Below are 24,136 nucleotides of genomic sequence, written 5' to 3' on the forward strand. Positions count from 1 at the left end.
AGAAATCCTAAACCCAGATATTTTCACTCATGAATTTTATCAAATATTCAAGGAAGATTTATCACCAAACCTACACAAAAGAAGAGGGATCACTTCCAGCATGTTTAGTGAGACCAGAAGAATCCTGATACCACAACTTATAACATTAAGAAAAAGAAAACTACACAAAAATATCTCATGAACACAGACACAAATTTCCTAAAATAATTTTGGAAAACTGATGCCCCCAAAATATAAGAGGGATGATAAATTATGACAAGATGGGCTTTACCCAAAAATGCAAAATCAGTTTAACTTCAAGTGCCAATGTATTTCCTGTACTAAAATAATACAAGAAAAATATTTTATATGATCATTTGAATGAAGAAAAAGCATCTGACACAACTCAAGCACATTCATGATAAAAAACTTTCAGCAAGCAAGAAATAGAAAAGAACTTCCTCAAACAAACAAACAAAAAAGGCTTCTGGTAGGCAGAATTAGAGTCCCCAGAGATATACAGGCCGTAGTTCCTGGAACCTGTGAATATACTAGATTTTTGTTTTGTTTTGTTTTGTTTTGTTTTATCCCCCCTGCCCCCCCTTTATGGCTTTTTGCATGCTGCCTGCTCGCTGTGTCCATTTGCTGTACGTACTTCTGAGTCTGTATTTATTTATTTCCCCTCCCCCTTGCAGCTTGCTTGCTGTCCACTCTCTGTGTCCATTTGCTGTGGGCTCTTCTGTGTTCTTGCTTTTCTCCCTTCTTTTTGTTGCATCATCTTGCTGAGTTGGCTCTCCATGGCATATGCTTGCTGGCTGGTGCTCCACAGTGTGTAGGTGAGCCTGTCTTCACAAGGAGGCCACGACACGTGAACTGAGTGCCTCCCACACGATAGACGGGAGCTCATCTGATTGAGCACAGCCGCTTCCCTGAATATATGAGATTTTATAGAAAAGGGTAATTAGATTTGCAGATGGAATTGAAGTTACCAATCCGTTTACCATGAGATGAGACTATACTGGATTATCTGGTTGGGCCCAAAGTATTTACAAGGTTCATTATAGTGGAAGAGGGAGAAGTTTAAGTTGGAGGTGTGGGTCCATAAACCAATGAATAAAGGGAGTTTCTAGCAAATGCAAAAAGCAAGGAATAGGATTGTCTCCTAGAAACTGTAAAAGAAATACAGGCTGCTGCCACCTTGCTATTAGTCCACTGAGTCTGATTTTGGAAATCTCACCTGCATTTCTACAATATAAATTTGGGTTTTGAAGCCATTAAGTTTCTGGTAATTTGTTATGGTAGTGATAGGAAATTAATACAGACAGCTACCAAAGACATACAGCCAATATTAAAATTAGTGGGAAAAAAAAAGAAAAAGAAAAGACCAGAGGAGGACATAAGCTCTTATGTCTCACTGACATTCAGTACTGTGTGAGAAGGTAGTGAAGTAAAAGAGTTTTATACAGCATGGCTGAGAATAGAGGGCAAACCCCATTATACATTCAGAATCCGTTCCAAAGAATACAAGATATATTTTTGCTGTTGTTGTAGGCATTTAATGAGCACTGTGTCAAATCACTAGCAAACTACTAAGCTAATGGAAAAGAGACTTCAATGTTCAAAAATGAAAAAGAATACAGACTTAACAAAATTAGTTCAGAAAAGTCAATAAACAACTACAACAAGAAGCAGCAACAGATCCTAGGGAGGATGATAAGCTGCTTTCCATACAATAGATCCATAGTGACCTACATTCAGCTCATTCCCTAACAAAATTCCTAAAGTACTATTGCCAAAATGGCAAAGGTGATCTGTGAATTCATATGGAATTGCAGGAGGCCAAAAAAAAATATTGAAAAAGAACAGACTAGGAGGACTCATACTTCCAGATTTCAAAAACTTACTACATGGTAGTGATGGCAGCACAACATTGCAAACATTGAATTATATATTTGAATATTGTCAAGGGAAAGTTTAGGTTATAAATAAGTTACTAGAATAACATTTAAAACAATACAATGAACCTTAAATTAAACTATGGAGTAGTTAATAGCACAACTACAAAAGTGTGCTTTCATCAATTATAACAAATGCATCTCACCAATTCAAGGTGTTAATAATAGGCTGCTATATGGGACTACTGTATTTTATACATGAAATTTATATATATAGATATACATATATATATAAACTAACTTACTACAGAGAGTGACATCATCCAGATGGTGGCACAAGGCATTCCCATGAGAGTTTCCCATCAGAGAAACCTCAATTAAAGGCACATTCCACTCTCTTGAAATTTTGGAAGATGATAGATACTGGAAAAAGGCCCCTCAAATGCTGAAATAAAGGGGGGGAAATACCAAAAAAAAAAAAAAGAAGATAGTGGATCTGCAACTCAGTCCTGCCAGTCCAGACCTGTCCCCCACACGTGGTCCCCTGTGATTTAAGAATAACCCAGCACCACAGTCTATCTCTAACTGCTGGTGTACCTAAAAGGAAAAACAGGAATTTTTTTTCAACGTGTAGAATCAATGATATTTGATATGATCACAGAGATATACACTCATCACTTCAATCATTATAAAAGCATTTTCATTATTTCAATAATAATAATTATTTTAAAAACCAGACAAAACAAACAAAAAATGCTTCACCTCTCAGTCTTTCTACATTTGCCCTTGGTACATAGCTGCAATTTCTGGCTATTGTTGCAGTTTATTTATTTATTTATTTATTTATTTATTTATTTATTAAACACATTTATTGAGATATATTGACATACCATACTATCTAAAATGTATAATCAATGAGTTTTACAATAATCACAATGTTGTGCATTTATCATCACAAAAAATATTAGAATTATTATGTAATCTGAAAAGAAAAACTCCACACCACTTAGCATGCCTTCCCTAGCTCTACATAAGTACTAATCAAATTTCATCTCTATAAATTGATTTACATTTACATTTTATATGAATGGAATCATACAATATGTTACACAATATATTTAGTTCATAGTAATACAATCATACAGTATTTGTCCTTTTGTGTCTGGCTTGCTTCGCTAAGCATAATGTCCTCCAGTTTCATCCATGTTGTCATATGCTTCACAACTTTGTTTCTTCTTACAGCTGCATAATATTCCATCATGTAAATAAACCAAGGTTTGTTTATCCATTCATCAGCTGATGGACACCTGGGTTGTTTCCAGCTTTTGGCAATCGTGAATAACACCACTATGAACATAGGAGTGCAGATGTCTATTTGTCTTACTGCTCTCAGTTCTTCTGGGTATATAACCAGTAGTGGTGTTGCAGGGTCATATGGTAAGTCTATATTCAGCTTCTTTAGGAACTGCCAAACAGTCCTCCACAGTGGCTGTACCATTCTGCATTCCCACCAAAAGGGAATAAGTGTTCCTATCTCTCCACATACTCTCCAACACTTATAGTTCTCTGTCTTTTTAATAGTGGCCATTCTAATAGGTTTGCAATGATATCTCATTGCAGTTTTGATTTGTATTTCCCTAATCATTAGAGATGTTGACCATTTTTTATTTTTTTTGTCATTTGTGTTTCTTCTTTGGATAAATGCCTATTCAAGTCTCTTGCCCATTTTTAAATTGGATCATTTGTCTTTTTATTGTTGAGTTGTAACATCTCTTTATATATCATGGATATTAAACCTTTATTGGACATATGATTTCCAAATATTTTCTCCTATTGAGTCAGCTGCCTTTTCACCCTTTTGATAAAGTCCTGTGAGGTGCAAAAGTGTTTCATCTGGAGGAGTTCCCATTTATCTACTTTTCCTTTTGTTACATGTGCTTTGGGTGTAAGATCCAAGAAACCATCACCTACCACAACATCTTTAAGATGTTTCCCCACATTTTCTTCTATTAGTTTTATGGTCCTGGCTTTTGTATTGAGGTCTTTGATCCATTTTGTGTTGACTCTTGTATAGGGGTCCTCTTTCATTCTTTTAGTTATAGATATCCAATTCTCGCAGCACCATTTGTTGAAAGGACTGTTTTGTTCTGTTAACATGGACTTGGTAGGTTTTTCAAAAACCAGTTGACCAAATAGGTGACGGTTTATTTCTGGACTCTCAATTCTATTCCACTGATCAATGTGCCTGTCATTATGCCATGTTGTTTTGACCACTGTAGCTTTCTAATATGTTTCAAGGTCAAGCAGTGAAATTCCTCCCATGGCACTCTTCCTTTTTCAAATGCTCTTGGTTATTTGAGAGCACTTTCCTTCAAATGAATTTGGTAATTGCATTTTCTATTTCTGTAAAGTAGGCTCTTGGAATTTTGATTGGTATTGTACTGAGTCTATAAATCAGTTTGGGTCAGATTCACACTTCATGATATTTAGTCTTCCAATCCATGAACATGGAATGTCTTCATTTGTATAGGTCTTCATTGATTTCTTTGAGCATTGTTTTGTTGTTTTCTGCATATAGGTCCTGTACTTCTCTGGTTAAATTCATTCCCAGATGTTCGAGTCTTTTTGTTGATATTGTAAATGGAATTTTTCTCCTGATTTCCTCCTCAGATTGTTCACTACAAGTGTATAGAAACATTACTGATTTTTTTGTGTTAATCTTGTATTCTGCCATTTGCTGAACTTTGTTGTAGATATTTCAGAATTTTCTAAATATAGTATCATGTCATCTGCCAATAGTGAGAGCTTTACATTCTCTTTTCCTTTCTGGATGCCTTTAAATTTTTTTCTTGTCTAATTGCTCTATCAAGAACTTCTAGTACAATGTTGAATAACAATGGTGCAGTGGGCATCCTTGTCTTGTTCCTGATCTTACAGGGAAAGCTTTCAACCTTTCTCCACTGAGTACGATGTTGGCTGTGTTTTTTTTAAATATATATGCCTTTTATCATATTGAGGAATTTTCCTTCTATTCCTATCCTTCAAAGTGTTTTTATCAAGAAAGGTCACTGGATTTGTCCAAAGCCTTTTCTGCATTGATTGGTATGATCATGTGTTTTTTTTTCCTTCAGTTTGTTAATGTGGTATAATACATTAATTGATTTTCTTATGTTGAACCATGCTTGCACAACAATAAACCCCCCTTGCTTGTCTGGTATAATTATTATGATATGCTGTTGGATTATATTTGCAAGTATTTTTTGAGAATTTTTGCATCTGTGTTCATTAGAGAGATTGTTCTGTAATTTTCTTTTCTTGTAGTGTCTTTATCTGGCTTTGGTGTTGGGGTGATTTTGGCTCATAAAATGTGTTGGGTAATTTTCCCTCCTTTTCAATTTTTTTGGAAGAGTTTAAACAGAATTGCTGTTATTCTTCTTGCAATGCTTGGTAGAGTTCACCTGTGAAGCCATCTGGTTCTGACCTTTTCTTTGTTGGGACATTTTTGATGATGGAATCAATCTCTTTAAATGTGATTGGTTTGTTAAATTTTTGTATTTCTTTTAGCATCAGTGTAGGTTGTTTGTGCATTTCTAGGAATCTGTCCATTTCATTGGTTGTCTAGTTTATTGACATACAGTTTCTAATAATATCTTCATATGATCTTTATTATTTCTGTGGGGTCAGTTGTAACAGAGCCCCTTTCATTTTTTATTGTATTTATTTGCATTCTCTCGCATCTTTCCTTTTTTAGTCTAGCAAGGGATTTGTCAATTTTATTGTTCTTCTCAAAGAACCAGCTTTTTAAAAATTTCTCTATTTTTTTCTCAATTCCATTTATTTCTGCCCTAATCATCATTATTTCTTTCATTCTGCCTGCTCTGGGATTGGTTTGCTGTTCTTTGCTAGTTTCTCTTGTTGTTCAGTTAAATCTTTGAGTTTAGCACTCTCTTCTTTTTTAATATAAACATTTAGGTCTATAAACTTCCCTCTCAAGACTGTCTTCCCCGTGTCCCTTAAGTTGTATTCTCATTTTCACTTGTCTCAATATATTTACTGGTTTCATTTGTAATTTCTTTTTGTCCCACTGATTATTTAGGTGTGTCTTGTTTAGCTTTCACATATTTGCGAATTTACTTGTTTCCTCTCTATTATTGATTCCCAGTTTCATTCCATTATGATCTGAGAAGGTGCTTCGTATAATTTCATTCTTTTTATGTTTATTGAGAGCTTCATTGTGCCCTAACATATGGTTATCCTGGAGAAAGATCCATGGGCACTTGAGAAGAATGTATAACCCACTGAGTTGGGTGCAATTTTCTGTACCTGTCTGTTAGTTTTAACTTGTTTATCATATTGTTCAAGTTCTCTGTTTCCTTGTTGACCTTCTGTCTAGTTGTTCTTTTTTTTTTTTTTTTTAATTTTTTTATTTTTTATTGACTTTGTAATAATATTACATTAAAAATATATATGTGAGGTCCCATTCAACCCCACCCCCCCACCCCCCCTCTCCGCCTCCCCAACAACACTCGTTCCCATCATCATGACACATCCATTGGATTTGGTAAGTACATCTTTGGGCACCTCTGCACCTCATATACATTGGTTCACATCATGGCCCATACTCTCCTCTATTCCATCATGTAGGCCCTGTGAGGATTTACAATGTCCGGTGATTACCTCTGAAGCACCATCCAGGGCAGCTCCATGTCCCGAAGACGCCTCCACCTCTCATCTCTTCCTGCCTTTCCCCATACCCTTTGTCCATTATGTCCACTTTCCCAATCCAATGCCACCTCTTCTATGTGGACACTGGATTGGTTGTGTCCATTGCACCTTTATGTCAAGAGGAGGCTCAGATTCCACCTGGATGCTGGATGCAATCCTCCTATTTTCAGTTGTAATCACTCTAGGCTCCATGGTGTGGTGGTTGTCCTTCTTCACCTCCATCTTAGCTGAGTGTGGTAAGTCCAATAAATCAGATTGTAGGTGCTGGAGTCTGTTGAGGCTCAGGATCTGGCTATCACATTGTCAGTCCAGAGATTCAAAACCCCTAAATATATCTTAAACCCTAACATTAACTGCACCTCCAGCACATTAGCATGAAAGTCTTATGAAGGGAGATCCCATCTGAGTCCAGATTCATCACACATAAACACCATTTCCAAAGAGGGGCCATCTGCCCTGGTAGTTAACCCCATCGGCCATGACCATAACTCCCATGGGTCTCTTTAGCCCTCAAAGGAACCAATATCTGGGGGTTGTATCTGCTTTATCTGTCTCTCTGACTCTGCTCAGTTGTGCATGAGGGCAAACCTTCTGCCAGCCTCCAGACTCTTTTTTAGAAACTCGTAGCCATATAAACTCATTTCTCCTTTCCATTTCCCCCTTACTTTAGGTCAAACAGCATTTTAAAGTCATGGTATTTTATGTAGACATGGATATTCTGCTGATCCGCATTGAACCTTCCGTATAAGGTCATTTTCCAGTTGCATCATCAGTTGGTAGTTGATAGTGGTCCCTCGTTGCCAGGGAGGCTCATCCCCGGGTGTCATGTCCCACGCTGGGGGGAAGGCATTGCATTTACATGCTGAGTTTGGCTTCGAGATTGGCCACATTTGAGTAACATGAAGGCTGACAGAAGGAAATTCCCAGGCACAAAGTTGCTCTAGGCCTTGTTATTATTTTGGGTTTATCAGCTCACAAGCATAGTCATTAGTATCAGGGGCTCACTGTTGAACCCTCACTCCCTCCCGGTCCCCACCACTGTACCTGGGAGACTGTCGCTGCTCCCCTAGGGACCACGACAGAGCACCACTGGCCAGGAACCCAGTACCCCCCCCTACTGTGGTTTTTAATTGTTGCCACTATGAGTATATCCAAACATTACCATGCACCCTGGACATATGTTCTGTACAGCTCCCTGTCAGTCATATATCACCTGTCATTGGTATCCCATACCAGTATCCCTCCATTGCCATTGTTGAAACACTCTGTGATCCAGAACTCCCCGAAATTTGAAGCCCAATATAATGTCATGGTCCCTTACTAGGGAATGGCATATAGCGATGAGTTTAAAGGATAGATAAAGAACTTGGATAAAGTTAGATAAAGAACTTAGATAAAGAATGTTGACTTGAAAAAATTCCACATCCTATTTTTTTCTTTTTTCCCCCCCCCCCCCCTAATTATTCAGCTTTTCTTCACAGGAGTCCTAGACCACAGCAATGTATATATATAATATACAGCACTCCCACACATCCACCAGAAAACCTTTTCCCTTCCACAGTGATACTCTTACGCCCTATTCATATCATATTTACTTAAAGTGATGTACAGAGTCTGAGACATTAGCTTTCTAACAAGGTGACATCTGTGTTTACATTATGGTGTATACTTTAGGATACACAGTTCTTTACATTTTTAGTTATCCTATGTTTTACATTATGGTTTACATTATCAGTCTGTCATCTCCTATATGTTATGGTGTAATATTACATGTTTTATATCCATCCTTGTGTACTCTCAAGAAACTCCTCTCTTACCCCCCATTTACTTTGGTTCCACACATTTAACGTCCATTTTCCCTTCCACCTTGGTGCCCTCAGTGATAGCCAACCTCCGTTTCCTGAGGAGCCACTTCCAGAGATAGATGGAATAGTGTTCAGGGCCTAACTTGCTCAACTGCCCCAATGCCCTGGGAGCCACCCTTTCTCTCGAGGGATACAGTTCCCTCTATTGGATGGCATTAGTCCTCCCCAGGATGTGGGTCCACCCCCACTCTCACTACTTGGGTTTCTACCCCATGGTGTCACCCACTCTGGCAGAATGAGCATTTAGACATTCCCCAGGAGCCCGTCCTGCATCAGACCCTCCCCTCCGAGCATTCTAAACAGGTAACCCTCTTTATTATATTTTGATATGATTTTCTCGGCATTTTACTCTCCACCAACACCTGACCCTCTCCTGGTTCGTATGCTACCCCTCCCTCCCCCCACTTTTGGGCAACGTTACCCACCCGTCCCTCCCCAGCCACCCTCAAACCCGCAAAGCCCCAAGCAAAGGCAACCCCTTGCCCCCCTTTTATCTCTTCTTTGTGTTCATACTTACCACCATCTCGTCTTAAATTCCACCCCTGCAGACATCGGCTCATATCCTTCCTCCACCCTCCGATTTCCTGCAAGCCTATCGTTCAGTCTCTTGCTATCTAGGGCAGCTTGTTTATTTCATATCATTGAGGTCATGTAGTATTTGTCCTTCAATGTCTGGGTTGCTTCACTCAACATAAGGTTCTCAAGATTCATCCATGTTATCACATGTGTTTGTAGTGTGTTTGTTCTTACAGCCGAGTAGTATTCCATTGTGTGTATATACCACATTTTATTGATCCACTCGTCTGTTGATGGGCATTTGGGTTGATTCCAACTTTTGGCAATAGTGAACAATGCTGCTATGAACATTGGTGTACATATATTGGTTTGTGTTTTTGTTTTCAGTTCTGCTGGGTATATTCCCAGCAGTGGTATTGCTGGGTCATATGGCAAATCTATGGCTAGTTTTTTGAGAAACCGCCATACTGTTCTCCAGAATGGTTGGATCCTTCTGCATTCCCACCAGCAGTGGATGAGTGTTCCCCTTCCTTCACATCCTCTCCAGCACTTGTATTCTTCTGTTTTTTTCATAGCTGCCAATCTTATGGGTGTAAGATGGTATCTCATTGTGGTTTTGATTTGCATTTCCCTGATAGCTAGAGATTTGGAACATTTTTTCATGTGCTTTCTTGCCATTTGTATTTCTTCTTCAGAGAAGTGTCTGTTTAAGTCTTTTTCCCATTTTTTAACTGGATTGTTTATCTTTTTATTTTCAAGATGTAGGAGTTCTTTATATATGCAAGTTATAAGTTTCTTATCAGATATATGATTGCCAAATATTTTCTCCCACTGTGTGGGCTCCCTTTTTACTTTCTTGACAAACTCCTTTGAGGTGCAGAAGGCTTTAATTTTGAGGAAGTCCCATTTATCTATTAGTTCTTTTGCTGCTCGTGCTTTTGGTGAGATATTCATAAATCCATTACCTATTACAAGGTCCTGTAGATGTTTCCCTACACTGCTTTCTAAGGTTTTTATGGTCTTGGCTCTTATATTTAGGTCTTTGATCCATCTTGAGTTGATCTTTGTATAAGGTGTGAGATGGTAATCCTCTTTCATTCTTCTACATATGGCTATCCAGTTCTCCAGACACCATTTGTTGAATAGGCCACTCTCTCCCAGTTGAGAGGGTTTGGTGGCTTTATCGAATATTATGTGGTTGTATATGTGAGGTTCTATATCAGAGCTTTCAATTCGATTCCATTGGTCTATATGTCTCTCCTTATGCCAATACCATGCTGTTTTCACCACCGTAGCTTTATAGTATGTTTTGAAGCCAGGTAGTGTGATTCCTCCAATTTCGTTTTTCTTTTTCAGTATGTCTTTGGCTATTCGGGGTCTCTTTCCTTTCCAAATAAATTTCATAGTTAGTTTTTCTAGTTCCTTAAAGAAGGCTGCATTGATTTTTATTGGGATTGCATTGAATGTGTAGATCAATTTTGGTAGGATAGACATCTTAATAATGTTCAGTCTTCCTATCCATGAACAAGGAATAGTCTTCCATTTATTTAGGTCTTCTTTGATTTCCTTGAACAATCTTGTATAGTTCTCAGTGTATAAGTTCTTTACCTCTTTAGTTAAATTTATTCCTAAGTATTTGATTTTTTTATTTACTATTGTGAATGGTATTTGTTTCTTGATTTCCTCCTGATCTTGCTCATTATTGGTGTACAGAAATGCTACTGATTTTTGCGCATTGATCTTATAACCTGCGACTTTACTAAACTCATTTATGAGTTCTAGAATCTTCGTTGTAGATCTCTCAGGGTTTTCTATGTATAGGATCATGTCATCTGCAAATAATGAAATTTTGACTTCTTCCTTTCCAATTTGAATGCCTTTTATTTCTGGTTCTTGCCTCAGTGCTCGAGCAAGTACTTCTAAGACAATGTTAAATAGGAGTGGTGACAGTGGGCATCCTTGTCTTGTTCCTGAGTTTAGAGGGAAGGAGTCTAGGATTTCTCCATTGTAAACAATATTGGCTTTAGGTTTTTCATATATACTCTTTATCATGTTCAAAAAATTTCCTTGTATTCCAATCATTTGGAGTGTTTTTATCAAGAAAGGGTGCTGTATTTTGTCAAATGCTTTTTCTGCATCAATAGATATAATCATGTGATTTTTTTCCTTCAATCTGTTTATATGGTGTATTACGTTGATTGATTTTCTTATGTTGAACCATCCTTGCATACCTGGGATGAATCCCACTTGGTCGTGGTGTATAATTCGTTTAATGTGTTGTTGAATACGATTAGCAAGTATTTTGTTAAGTATTTTTGCGTCTAGGTTCATTAGAGAAATTGGTCTGTAATTTTCCTTTCTTGTGATGTCTTTGTTTGGCTTTGGTACTAGGGTAATGTTGGCATCATAGAAGGAGTTGGGTAATGTTCTTTCTGTTTCGATGGTTTGGAATAGTTTCAGCAGGATTGGTGTCAGTTCTTTCCGGAATGTTTTATAGAATTCACCTGTGAAGCCATCTGGCCCTGGGCTCTTCTTAGTTGGGAGATTTTTAATAACTGATTCTATCTCTCTGCTTGTGATTGGTTTGTTAAGATCATCAATTTCTTCTTTTGTCAATATGGGCTGTTTATGTGTTTCTAGGAATTTGTCCATTTCCTCTAGATTGTCATTTTTGTTGGAATATAGTTTTTCAAAATATCCTCTTATGATAGTCTTTATTTCTGTGGGGTCAGTGGTGATATCGCCTTTCTCATTTCTTATTTTGTGTATTTGCATCTTCTCTCTTTTTTTCTTTGTTAGTGTTGCTAAAGGTTTGTCAATTTTGTTAATCTTCTCAAAAAACCAGCTCTTGGTCTTGTTTATCTGTTCAAGTGCTTTCTTATTTTCTATTTCATTTAGTTCTGCTCTTATCTTTGTTATTTCCTTCCTTCTTCTTCCTGTTGGGTTACTTTGTTGTTGTTTTTCTAATTCCTTCAAATGTGCAGTTAGTTCTTCAATTTTTGCTCTTTCTTCTTTTTTGATATATGAATTTATGGCTATAAACTTCCCTCTCAGTACTGCTTTTGCTGCATCCCATAAATTTTGGTATGTTGTGTTATCATTATCATTTGTTTCAAGGTAGTCATTGATTTCTTTTGAGATTTCCTCTTTGACCCACTGTTTTTCTAAGAGTGTGTTGTTTAATTTCCAAATCGTGGTGTGAAATCTGGGCTTCTTTCCCTTGCAAATCTCCAGCTTGACTCCACTGTGGTCAGAGATAATGTTTTGTATGATTTCAATCTTTCTGAATTCGTTCAGCCTTTCTTTGTGGCCTAGCATATGATCTATCTTGGAGAATGATCCATGTGCGCTTGAGAAAAATGTATATCCTGCTGTGTTTGGGTGTAGCGATCTATATATGTCTATTAGATCGAGCTCCTCTAATATACTATTCAGATGTTTTGTTTCTTTGGTGATTCTCTTTTGAGATGTTCTGTCCAGAGTTGATAGTGGTGTATTAAAATCCCCCACTATAATTGTAGATGTATCTATTCTTTCACTTAGTTTTTCCAGCGTTTGCCTGGCGTATTTAGAGGCACCCTTGTTAGGGGCATAGATATTTATGATTGTTCGATCTTCTTGACAGATTTTCCCTTTGACTAAAATGTAGTATCCTTCTTTGTCTCTCACAATTGTTTCACATTTAAAGTCTATTTTGTCTGATATTAATATAGCTACTCCTGCCTTTTTTTGGTTATTGTTAGCTTGTATGATTGTTTTCCAGCCTTTCACTTTCAATCTCCATGCGTCTCTGGGTCTAAGATGTGTCTCTTGTAGACAGCATATGGATGGGTCATATTTCCTTATCCAGTGTCCCAGTCTGAATCTTTTGATAGGTGAGTTTAATCCATTGACATTCAGTGTTATTACTATCAAGGAATTATTTGTGTTAGCCATATTTTGATTGGATTTGTGTTTGTCATATTTTGTTTGTATATTTTTTTTTTGTCTTTTTTGTTGTTGTTGTTGGTCTTATACTCTCCTCCAACTTTGCCTTTCCTGTTTTTTCCTTTCTTCCTGCAGAACTCCCTTTAGAATTTCTTGAAGGGGAGGTTTCTTGTTGGTATACTCTTTCAGTTTCTGTTTGTCTGCGAATATTTTGAACTCTCCATCATGTTTGAATGCTAGTTTAGCTGGATAGAGTATTCTTGATTGGAAATTTTTTTCCTTTAGTACCTTGACTATATCATACCACTGTCTTCTTGCCTCCATGGTTTCAGAAGAGAAATCAGCACTTAATCTAATTGAGCTTCCCTTGTATGTGATGGTTTTCTTTTCTCTTGCTGCTTTTAGGATTTTCTCTTTGTCTTGAGCATTGGATAATTTGACAAGTATATGTCTTGGGGTGGGCCTGTTGGGGTTTATGACTTGTGGAGTGCGCTGTGCTTCTTGGATATGTACATCTGTCTCTTTCAGTAGATTTGGGAAGTTTTCAGCCATTATTTCCTGCAACACTCTTTCTGACCCCTTTCCCTTCTCTTCACCTTCTGGAATGCCTATAATACGTATGTTTGAGCGTTTTGCATTGTCATTCAGGTCCCTAAATCCTAATTGGATTTTTTCTATCTTCTTATTGACCCCTTCTACTATCTGCTTGATTTCTAATGTACTGTCTTCCACATCACTAATTCTCTGCTCTGTCTCTTCTAGTCTGCTGATATTTGCTGCAAGTGTATTTTTGATTTCTTGAACTGTGGTGTTCATTCCCATCATATCTGTTATGTTTTTGCGTATGTCTGCAATTTCCCCTCCAAGTGATGTCTTCATGTTGTTAACCTCTTTCATTACTGCATCAAATTTGTCGGTGATAAATGTTCTGAGATCTTTCATTGCTTGTGCCAAGTTTTGCTCCCCTTCGTGGTTATTGGTTTGTTGATTGGATTCAGCCATGTTTTCCTGATTATTGGTTTGGTTCGTAGATTTTTGTTGCTTTCTGGTTATCTCTTTATTTTGACGAATTTAATCAGTTCCTTAGCTTCTTTGTCTGCTCTTGGAGGTTAATTAGTTGTTATTTTTGCACAGGTGTTATATCTTCTCTTTGTCACTTTTTTCTTCTTATTCTAGTTACTTGTTGTTGGTTAAGTTCACTTTAGAGGAAAGTATTAGTGTTGGGGAAAGGCAATTGTGTAAGCAAGGGAAAAGTGTAAAGTTGTATTGGTGATGTATGTTAATAAAGCAGGAATATGAGATCTGGAAGGATGGAGGTTAGATTCATGTAGATTGTATAGAGTTATAGCTGTAGGTAGAGTACCTTTTATGAAGTTGATGACTGAATTTGGGAGGAATATGGTATGAACTACACAGCTATTGTTTTCATGAGAGAGGGAAAAAGAAAAGAAAGGTAATAGTTTCAAGAGTGGATAATAGACAGAAAACAGAACAAAGGTATTAGAAATTAAGAGTTAGACACTTTGTGGATCAAAGAACGGGAGGTGGGGGGTGGAATATAGGAGAGACAGTAGATGATAGTGGATATCAAGATGCAGGGGAAGGGGGATAGTGTAGGTAGCCTAAATCAGTTCACACAGAAATGAGGCAGTGGAGGATGGGAAAACCCAGCAAATGTGAGGTGTTCCCTGTAGCACCTATTGTATACTTGAATTAAAGTAAAAATAAGTGGAAGATGAGGGACAAGAGGGAAAGAGAAAACCGAAAAAAGAAAAAAAAAAAAAAACAAACTAATTATAATAAAGAAAAAAGAAAGGCAAGAAGAAAGGAAGAAAGAAAAAGAGGATGGGCAAACGGTGGGGAACGGATAGGGAGAAGAGAGATACAGGTACACACGTGTCACAATTGCAACACTATCTAAAACAACAACTTCCCCCCGCTTTGCCCTAAAACCCCCCCGTCTGTCTGCCCAAATGGGTCTGCAAGCACCTCCCTTCCCACAAACCCCCAATAGGCCGCCCAGGGCCCACGAACTCCCCAGTACTGCAGATGCTCAAAAAAAAAAAAAAAAAAAAAAAATAAGTAAAATTAAAAAAAAACAAACAAACAAACAAACAAACAAACAAACAAAAAAAAACAGAAACCCCTCCGCAGGCCCGGCTCCGCCCGCCACGGAGGCTTGGACCGGCTCTGCCCGGCTCCTCACGCCGCCTTGGCCTGGCCTGGCTCCGCCCAGCTCCGCTCGCTACAGCGGCCCAGCCGGCTCCGGCGTCCACCTCCCGCCACCGCGGCCTGGACCGGCCCTGCCCGGCTCCGTACCCGCCGCGGCCTGACCCGGGCCCGCCCGGCTCCAAACGCTACCGCGGCCCGCAGCCGGGGCCTGCACCGGCCCCGCCCGGCTCCAAGCGCTACCGCGGCCCGCAGCCGGGGCCTGCACCGGCCCCGCCCGGCTCCAAGCGCTACCGCGGCCCGCAGCCGGGGCCTGCACCGGCCCCGCCCGGCTCCAAGCGCTACCGCGGCCCGCAGCCGGGGCCTGCACCGGCCCCGCCCGGCTCCAAGCGCTACCGCGGCCCGCAGCCGGGGCCTGCACCGGCCCCGCCCGGCTCCAAACGCTACCGCGGCCTGGCTCGGCCTGGCTCGGCCCCGCCCAGCCCCGCTCACCGCCGGCGCAGCGCGGCCCGGCCTGGCTCAGCCCCACCGAGCGGGGCTAGATGCCTCGTCTCCACCTACCCAAGAAGGGAATCCTCTACAGGTAGCTGGGATCTCCGTGTATATTTCACAGACGAATCCTCTCTGTTACCTTCCCTCCAAATCGATGTCCAGACACCTCCGGACCAGCAAAAATCCCGAAACAATCCGGTCCCAAAGAGTCTCCAACGCCGCCCAGCCGATTCCCTGCAGAAGACTCTAACAGGGATGTTCACTCAGCCGCCATCTTGCCCCCTCCTAGTTGTTCTATGTAATGATGTGAGTGGTGTGTTGAAGTCTCAAACTATTATTGTTGAGGTGTCTATTTCTTCCTTTAGTTTTGCCAGAGTTTGTGTCATGTATTTTGGGGCATCATAGTTAGGTGCATAGATATTTATGACTGTTATTTCTTCTTGGTGGATTGTCCCTTTTATTAACATATAATGGCCTTCTGTATCTCATAACTTTTTTGCATTTAAAGTCTGTTTTGTCCAATATTAGTGTAGCAACCCCTGCTCGTTTTAAGTTACTACTTGCATGACATATCTTTTTCCAACCTTTTACCTTCAGCCAGTTTGTATCCCTGGATCTAAGTTGAGTCTCTTGTAAGCATCATATGGATGGCTCATGTTTTTAAATCCATTTCGTCAGCTTATATCTTTTGATAGGTGCACTTAATCCATTCACATTTGATGATATTACTATAAATGCATTATTTTTTAAGAATTTATTTATTCATTTATTTCTCTCCCCTCTGCCCCCTAGTTGTCTGTTCACTGTGTCCATTTGTTGTGTCTTCTTCACTGTCTGCTTCTGCTGTTGTCAGCAGCATGAGAATCTGTGTTTCTTTTTGTTGCATCATCTTGTTGTGTCTGTTCTCTCTGTGTGCAGCACCATTCTTAGGCAGGCTGAACTTTCTTTAGTGCTGGGCGGCTCTCCTTATGGGGCGCTCTCCTTGTGCGTGGGGCTCCCCTATGCGGGGGGCACCCCTGCATGGCACGGCACTCCTTGTGCACATCAGCACTGTGCATGGGCCAGCACCACATGGGTCAAGGAGCCCTAGGGTTTGAACCGCAGACCTCCCATGTGGTAGACGAACACGCTAAACACTGGACCAAGTCTGCTTCCCTATAAATTACTAACACCATTTTATTCTTTGGTTTTCTTATGTCATATTTTATTTTCTTCTGTCTTTCTACTCTTTTGGTTATCTTTTCTGCTCTTCTTTCTTCTATACTTTCCTCCAAACTTCTCTCTCCTGTCTTTTTCTTTCAGGCTATAAGGCTTTCTTTAATTTTTCTGCAATGGTGGATACTTTTTCACAAACTCTTTTAGTTTCTATTTGTGAATATTTTATACTCATCTTTATATTTGGAGGTCAGTTTTGCTGCATAAAAAGTTCTCAGCTGGCAGTTTCTCTCTTTCAGTACGCTAATAATCACAGCACTGTCTTCTTGCCTTCATGGTTTCTCATGAGAAATCTGCACTAACTCTTACTGGTCTCCTTTGTATGTGATGGTTTGCTTCTCCCTTGCTTCTCTCAAAATTTTCTCTTTATCATTGACATTTGCCATTCTCTGCAGTATTTGTCTTGGAGTTGGTCTCTTTGGATTTATTCTGATTGGGTTAGAGTGCACTTCTTGGAGAAGTAAATTCATTTTTTCATGAGAGTTGGGAAATTTTCAGGTATTATTTCCTCAAATACTCTTTCTTTCCCTTTTCCCTTCTCTTCTTCTGAAACTCCCATGACATGTGTTTTGTTGTGTTTCATGTTGCCATTCAGTTTTCCTGAATCCCTGCTCAAAAGTTTCCATTCTTTTCTCTCTTCAATTTCAACTCTTCTGTCTTTGGTATCACTTATTGTTACTTCTGTTATTTCACTCAGCAGTTGTATGCCTCTAATGTGTTTTTATCTCACCTATTGTGTGTTTCATTCCCATGAGCTCTGTTACCTTTCTATTTAGAATTTCAAATTCTTCTTCTTTTTCATTATTGTCTTTTTTAAAAAAGATAAATAAATCACACAAAACATTACATTAAAAACATAAGAGATTCCCATATACCCACTTCCCAACTCCACCTCCCACTCCTCCCACATCAAATCCCCTTTCATTAGTAAGGCACATTCATTGCGCTTGGTGAATACACCCTGTACCACTGCCACATCACATGGACCATTGTTTACATTGTAGTTCAAACTCTCCCCGAGTCGGTTTAGTGGGTTGTGGCAGGATATATAATGTCCTGCATCTGTTCTCATTATATCATTCAGGACAACTCCAAGTCCCAAAAATGCCCTATATCACACTTCTTCTTCCTTTTCCCAGTCCTTAGCAACTCCCATGGCCACCATCTCCATGTCGATGGTGCAATTATTTCCATTACTAGAGTGACAACAGTTCTATAGTAGGATACTAGGAAGTCTACTCCAATCCATTTTATATTCCTCCATCCTGTGGACCCTGGGATGGTGATGCCCACTCCACCTCTAAATGGACAGGGGGTCAAATTCTTCTTTGGACTTACTCAATGCCTTCTTAATGTTGTTTATCTCTTTAGACAGATTGTCTTTCAACTCATTATTTTGATTTTGGAAATTTGTGTGTATCTCATTAGTTGTCTCAAATTCTGCATCTCTTCTGGGACTTTGATATCTTTCTTGTACCATGTCTTCCATTTCCTTAGTACAGCACTTAATTTTTTGCTGATGTCTAGGCATCTGATTAGGATGGTAGTTTACTCAGATGCTCAATTTCTTTCTCTTTCATAGGGATTTACTGGTGGGAGACTATATGTTATGGCGGCTTTTTGATTCTTGGTTCAACCTCAGTTGTTAGGTTTGTCCTTGTTAGTTGCTCAAAACTGGGCTCTGGACCCAGTAATGGGCTGCAGACTCACTTCCTAGGGCCTTGGGCAGGGAGGTTATAAAGGCTGGAAAAAGCCTCTCTTGCTTTACTTTTCATTTTCTCACATGCAATTCCTTTGTCTGCCAGCCAATTGCATTCTGTGGCAGCCATCTCAGTTCAAAGTGTGGTCAGAGTGTGTTTGAGTTTTGTCATCACAATTTCTCTCCTTTTTCCCTCTCTTTTCTGGGTGGTGTCCAACCTTTGCCTGGTGTCCTAAACCCTAGAACATGTTTTTTTTTCAGGCCATTTCATCCTGTCCTCTAACTTTTTTCTGAGTTAAAATAGCATTTTTAAATGCTCATCTGTGGGATAACCTAATGTAGAAGATACCAGCAGCAGAAAAGCTACATGAGAAAAAGAAGGAAACTGGATTGTTGTAAGGCAGAGTGAACAGAGGCCTGAAAGCTGTTGTGAAAAGTGGCTCTGAGTGTGTGAGAGTAGGTAAAAAAAAATCAGAGCCACTGAAGAGGAAAATTTTCATAAAAACAAAGAGAACTGCCCAGGAATCCCAGAGAAGGAAAACAGAATAGAAAATCTTATTCTGGAGGTGAAACAGTTGCATATAGTAGAGTAATATTAAAAGTTGCAGCACATGCCTAGGGTAAGAGATAGGTACAGAAGACCTCAGAGAATCTGAACTGTTAAAAACAGGGTGCTGTAAAGGTGCAGTATAATCTAAACCAAACATTGAAGGGGAGCATTAATATACAGCCAATCTACAATAAATTCCTAGGTAAGAGGGAGAAACTGTCTTTCAGAGTTAGCATAGAAAATAACCAAATGCCTGATTAGCAAAAAAATCACAAGCCATACAAAGAAACAAAAAGATATGGTTTATTCAAGGGAAGAAATTAAAACTTCAGAGGAAACACAGACTTTGGAGCATTTAATCAAATATGCTCAAACAAGTGCATAATCAATTCAAGGAGCTAATAGAAAATATGAATGGAAATAAGTTAAATATGAATAAAGAGCTAAAGGATATCAAGAAGACAATTTGTGAACAAAAAGATTACAACATCCGAAAAAGCATAACAGAACTTGTGGGGATGAAAATGGACATTAGAAATAGAATAAAGGCATACCACAGGAGATTTGAACAAGAATATTTAAATTTGATCTACAAGACAGGGCAATCAAAAAAATACAGCCAGAAGAAGAGATAGAGAAAAGAATTTCAAAAGATGAGCAAAGACTAAGGGGACCTGTGGGAAAAAATGAAGCTTACCAACATGTGCAGTACAAAGTCCCAGAAATCAAAGAGAAGAGAAAAGAGGAAGAAAGGATATATGAGAAAATTAAGGCCCAAATATTCCCACCTCTTATGGAAGACATAAGTATACATGTCCAAGAACACAATGTACCCAAAATGGAATAAATCCAAACAGACCTACTCGCAGACAAATGCTAATTAAATGTTAAATTCCAAAGTTAAAGAGAGGTTTTGGAAAGCAATAAGAGAAAAGCAATTGATCACATAGAAGGGATGTTCAATCAGACTAAGTAAGGATTTCTTATCAGAAACTATGGAAGCATGAAGGCAGTTAGTATGACATATTTAAGATACTGAAAGAGAAAAACTGCCAGCCAAGAATTCTTTATCCAGTGAAACTGTCCTTCAAATATGAGGAAGGGAAACTTTAAAATAGCCACAGAGAAACAGAAACTGAGAGAGTTTGTTAACAAGAGGCCTATCCTACAAGAAATACTAAAGGGAGGTCTGCAGGCTGAAAGGAAAAGACAGGAGAGAGAGGCTTGGAAGAGTATGTATGTAGAAATGAAGATTATCAGAAGGGATAACCAAAACAATAAAAAAGAGATGAGATAAGCCATGATATATAAAAGCCATAGGAGGTTAATTGCAGAAGATGTCATCAGAGTAGGAAGGCAGGGCTCAACTCTCTCACAAAAACAATGGAGGAAGGGCAAAAAGCTGTCTGGGGGAGCTGCTTTGGGGATCTGTAGACTAGGAGAGTGCAGTGCTAGATCCAAGAGGGTGAAGGACAGAGAGAAAGAAGCCAAAATGAAAATCGTGAGCTACTAGCCCCCACAGCCAGGGATGGCACCCATCCCGCACCCTCAAGGCAAACAGCTCGGGTAAACCTTGGGGCACATTCTAGCCAATTGAGAGGGGAACAGATATTTTCCTACCTGGGAAGAGGAAGGGTGCAGCTGAGAGTAGTTTTGGAGGGCAGAGAGTGGTTTCAGTGAGTTTGGCTAGCAGAGACCATCTGGAATTTCAGTTCTGGTCAGACCATAATCAGAGGTAAGTGGAAGTTGAAAGAAACACCTCCATGGAAAGATTCACCAAAGATCACCATCTACTGACAGACTGGGAAACTGCATGAAGAAATAATGCTTTCTTGATTCTCTCATATCCCAGACCACTTGGATCTTATCTGCCTCCCATTAGTGGGTCCCTGGCCCTATTCTGATAACTTAAGCAGGCAACTTAAAGACATAGAATAAGTTGAACCAAAAATCATGAAGAGCCATGAAACAAAAATGCTAGGCAAAGGAGAGAAATAGTTGTCAGAGTAAATTCACCAACACAATCAGATGCCTAGACATCAACAAGAAATTACAAGCCATACTAAGAAGCAGACTGAGATGACCCAGCAAAAGGAACAAATCAAGAAACCTGATGAGACACAGGATTTAAGACAACTAATCAATCATAAATTGATAATCACATAAAACCCCTAAATCAATTTAAGGAGTTGAAGGAAAATGTAGATAAAGAGATAAACTATATTAAGAAGACACTGGATGAGCATCATTTGAAAGCCTGCAAAGAAAAGCAACAGAACTAATGGTAACAAAAGTCACAATGGATGAGATTGAAAAATATATTAGAGGCATATAACAGAGTTGAAATGGTGGAAGAACAAATAACTGAAATCGAGGACAGAACATCTGAACATGAAAAGAGAGGAGAACAGACCAAACAAAGAATGGAAAAAATTAAACAGGGTCTCAGGGAATTTAATGACAACATGAAACATACAAACATAGGTGTTCTATGTGTCCCAGAAGGAGACGAGAATGGAAAAGGGGCAGAAATAATATTTAAGGAAATCATGACCAAGATTTTCCAACCTTTGTGAAAGACATAAATAACAATATCCATGAAGGACAACACACACCAAACAGAATAAAAGTCAAAGGATAAAATAGCTGAAGTTAGTACTGCATTCACAGTAATAACACAATGTTAATGGATTAAATTTTCCAATCAAAAGACATAGATTTTCAGATGGATAAAAATTATAAGATCCATCTATATTTGGTCTACAAGGACTCGCCTGAGACCCAAGGATACAAATATGTTGGAAGTGAAAGGGGTTGGGTAGAGATATTCCATGCAAACAGCAACCACAAAAGAGAGCTGGGGTAGCTATAAAAATATCAAACAAAACAGACTTTAAATGCAAAATTGTTATGAGACAAAGAAATATACTATATATTAATAAAAAGGCAACCCACCAAGATGAAATAACAAATGGAAGTATTTCTGTACCTAATCATGGTGCCCCAAAATACATGAGATAAACACAGGCAAAACTAAAGGCAGAAATAGACTTCTATACAATAATAGTTGGAGACTTCAATATACTACTCTCATCAATAGAAAGAGGATAAATAAGGAATCAGAGACCTTGAATAATATAAATGAACTAGACCTAACACAAACACTGCACTCAAAAACAGCAGAATACACATTCTTGTCAAGTGCACATGGATCATTCTATAGGATAGATCATGTTAGGTCACAAAACTAATCTTAATAAATTTTAAAAGATCTAAATTACATAAAGCGTCTTTTCTTATCACAAGGGAATGAAGCTAGAAACCAATAACAAACATAGAACTGGAAAATCCACAAATATGTGGAAATTAAATAATCAATGGGTGAAAAAGCAAATCTCAAGGAAGATAAGGAACTATCTTAGATGAATGAAAATGAGATGCCAACATATCAAAATGTATGGTAGGAAAAGAAAGCAGTGCTCAAAAGGAAATTTATATTCTTAAATGCTTACATTTAAAGAAAAACAAGAAAGTTAATGTGGCTCAAGCGAGTGGGCTCCCACCTACCACATCGGAGGTCCCTGGTATGGTTCCTGGTGCCTCCTAAAGAAGACAGCAAGCTGAGACTACGGGCAGGTGCATGAATATTAAAAGAAGTTTAAGAAGAATGAGAATGAGAATGAGAATGAGAAGAAGAAGAAAGAAGAAGAAGAAGAAGAAGAAGAAGAAGAAGAAGAAGAAGAAGAAGAAGAAGAAGAAGAAGAAGAAGAAGAAGAAAAAGAAGAAGAAAAGAGGAAGAGGAAGAGGAAGAAGAAGAAGAAGAAAAGGAAGAGGAAGAGGAAGAGGAAGAAGAAGAAGAAGAGGAAGAGGAAGGTCAAATAGAGACCTCACCTCAAAACACTAGGATCTAGAAAAGGAAGAACTAAGTAAACCCAAAACAAGCAGAAGGAAGAAAATGAGAAAGATTAGAGTGGAGATAAGTAAAATAGAGATTAAAAAAAATAAAAAGAATTAAAGAAAAGTTGATTCTTGGAAAAGATCAATAAAATTGACAAACATTCAGCTAGACTAAGAAAAAGAGAGAAGACAAAATATTTAAAATCATTAACAGGAAATATTACAACCACTCCACAGAAGTAAAAAGAATCATAAGAGGATGCTATGAACAACTGCATACCAACAAATTAGACAAGAGAAAATGGACACATTCCTAGACACCTATAAACAACCTACACTGAGAAGTGGATGTGGCTCAAGTGATAGGGCTTCCACCTACCATATGGGAGGACCCAGGTTTGATCCCTGGGGCCTCTTGGTAAAAAAAAGAAAAAGAGAAAGCATGTCTGTGCTGTGAGCCAGTGCCTGCACGGCAAGCTGAATGCCCACACATGTGCCCATGTGAGTGCCCACATGGTGAACCAAGTGCCCATGTGAGAGCCAGTGCCTGTGCAGTGAGCCAAGTGCCCACATGATGAGCCAGTGCCCATGCAAGTGAGCCACACAGCAAAATGATGATGCAACAAAGGAGAGACGAAGGAAAGAGTCAAGGTGAAGCACAGCAGAAACCAGAAACAGAGATGGCACAAGTGACAGGGAACCTCTCTCGATATCAGAGGTCCCCAGGATCAAATCTCAGTGAATCCTAGAGGAGAAAAACAAGAAGAGAAGACAAAAAGAGAAACAGATACAGAAGATCAGACAGAGAATGGACCTAGACAGCAAATCAGCATGGTGTGGGGAGGGGGAGAAGGAAGGAAGGAGGAAAGGGGAAGGAAAAAAAAACCCTACAATGACTCTAGATGAAACAAAGATCACAACAGATCAAAAAGAGGTAGAGAATGATAAAAAAACCTCCCAACAAAGAAAATTTCAAGGCCAGATGACTTCACTGGATGAATTTAATCAAACATTCAAATAAGAATTAACACCAATGCTGCTCAAACGCTTCCAAAATTTTGAACAGAAAATAATTCCCAACTCATTCTGAGGCCTGCAGTACCATAATTACAAAGCCAGATAAAGTATCACAAAAAAAGAGAATTAAAGACCAATATCAGTGATGAATACAGATGCAATTGCCTTCAACAAAATACTACCAAACCAA

Source organism: Dasypus novemcinctus, chromosome 26, assembly GCF_030445035.2.
Source record: "Dasypus novemcinctus isolate mDasNov1 chromosome 26, mDasNov1.1.hap2, whole genome shotgun sequence".
Taxonomy (NCBI): domain Eukaryota; kingdom Metazoa; phylum Chordata; class Mammalia; order Cingulata; family Dasypodidae; genus Dasypus; species Dasypus novemcinctus.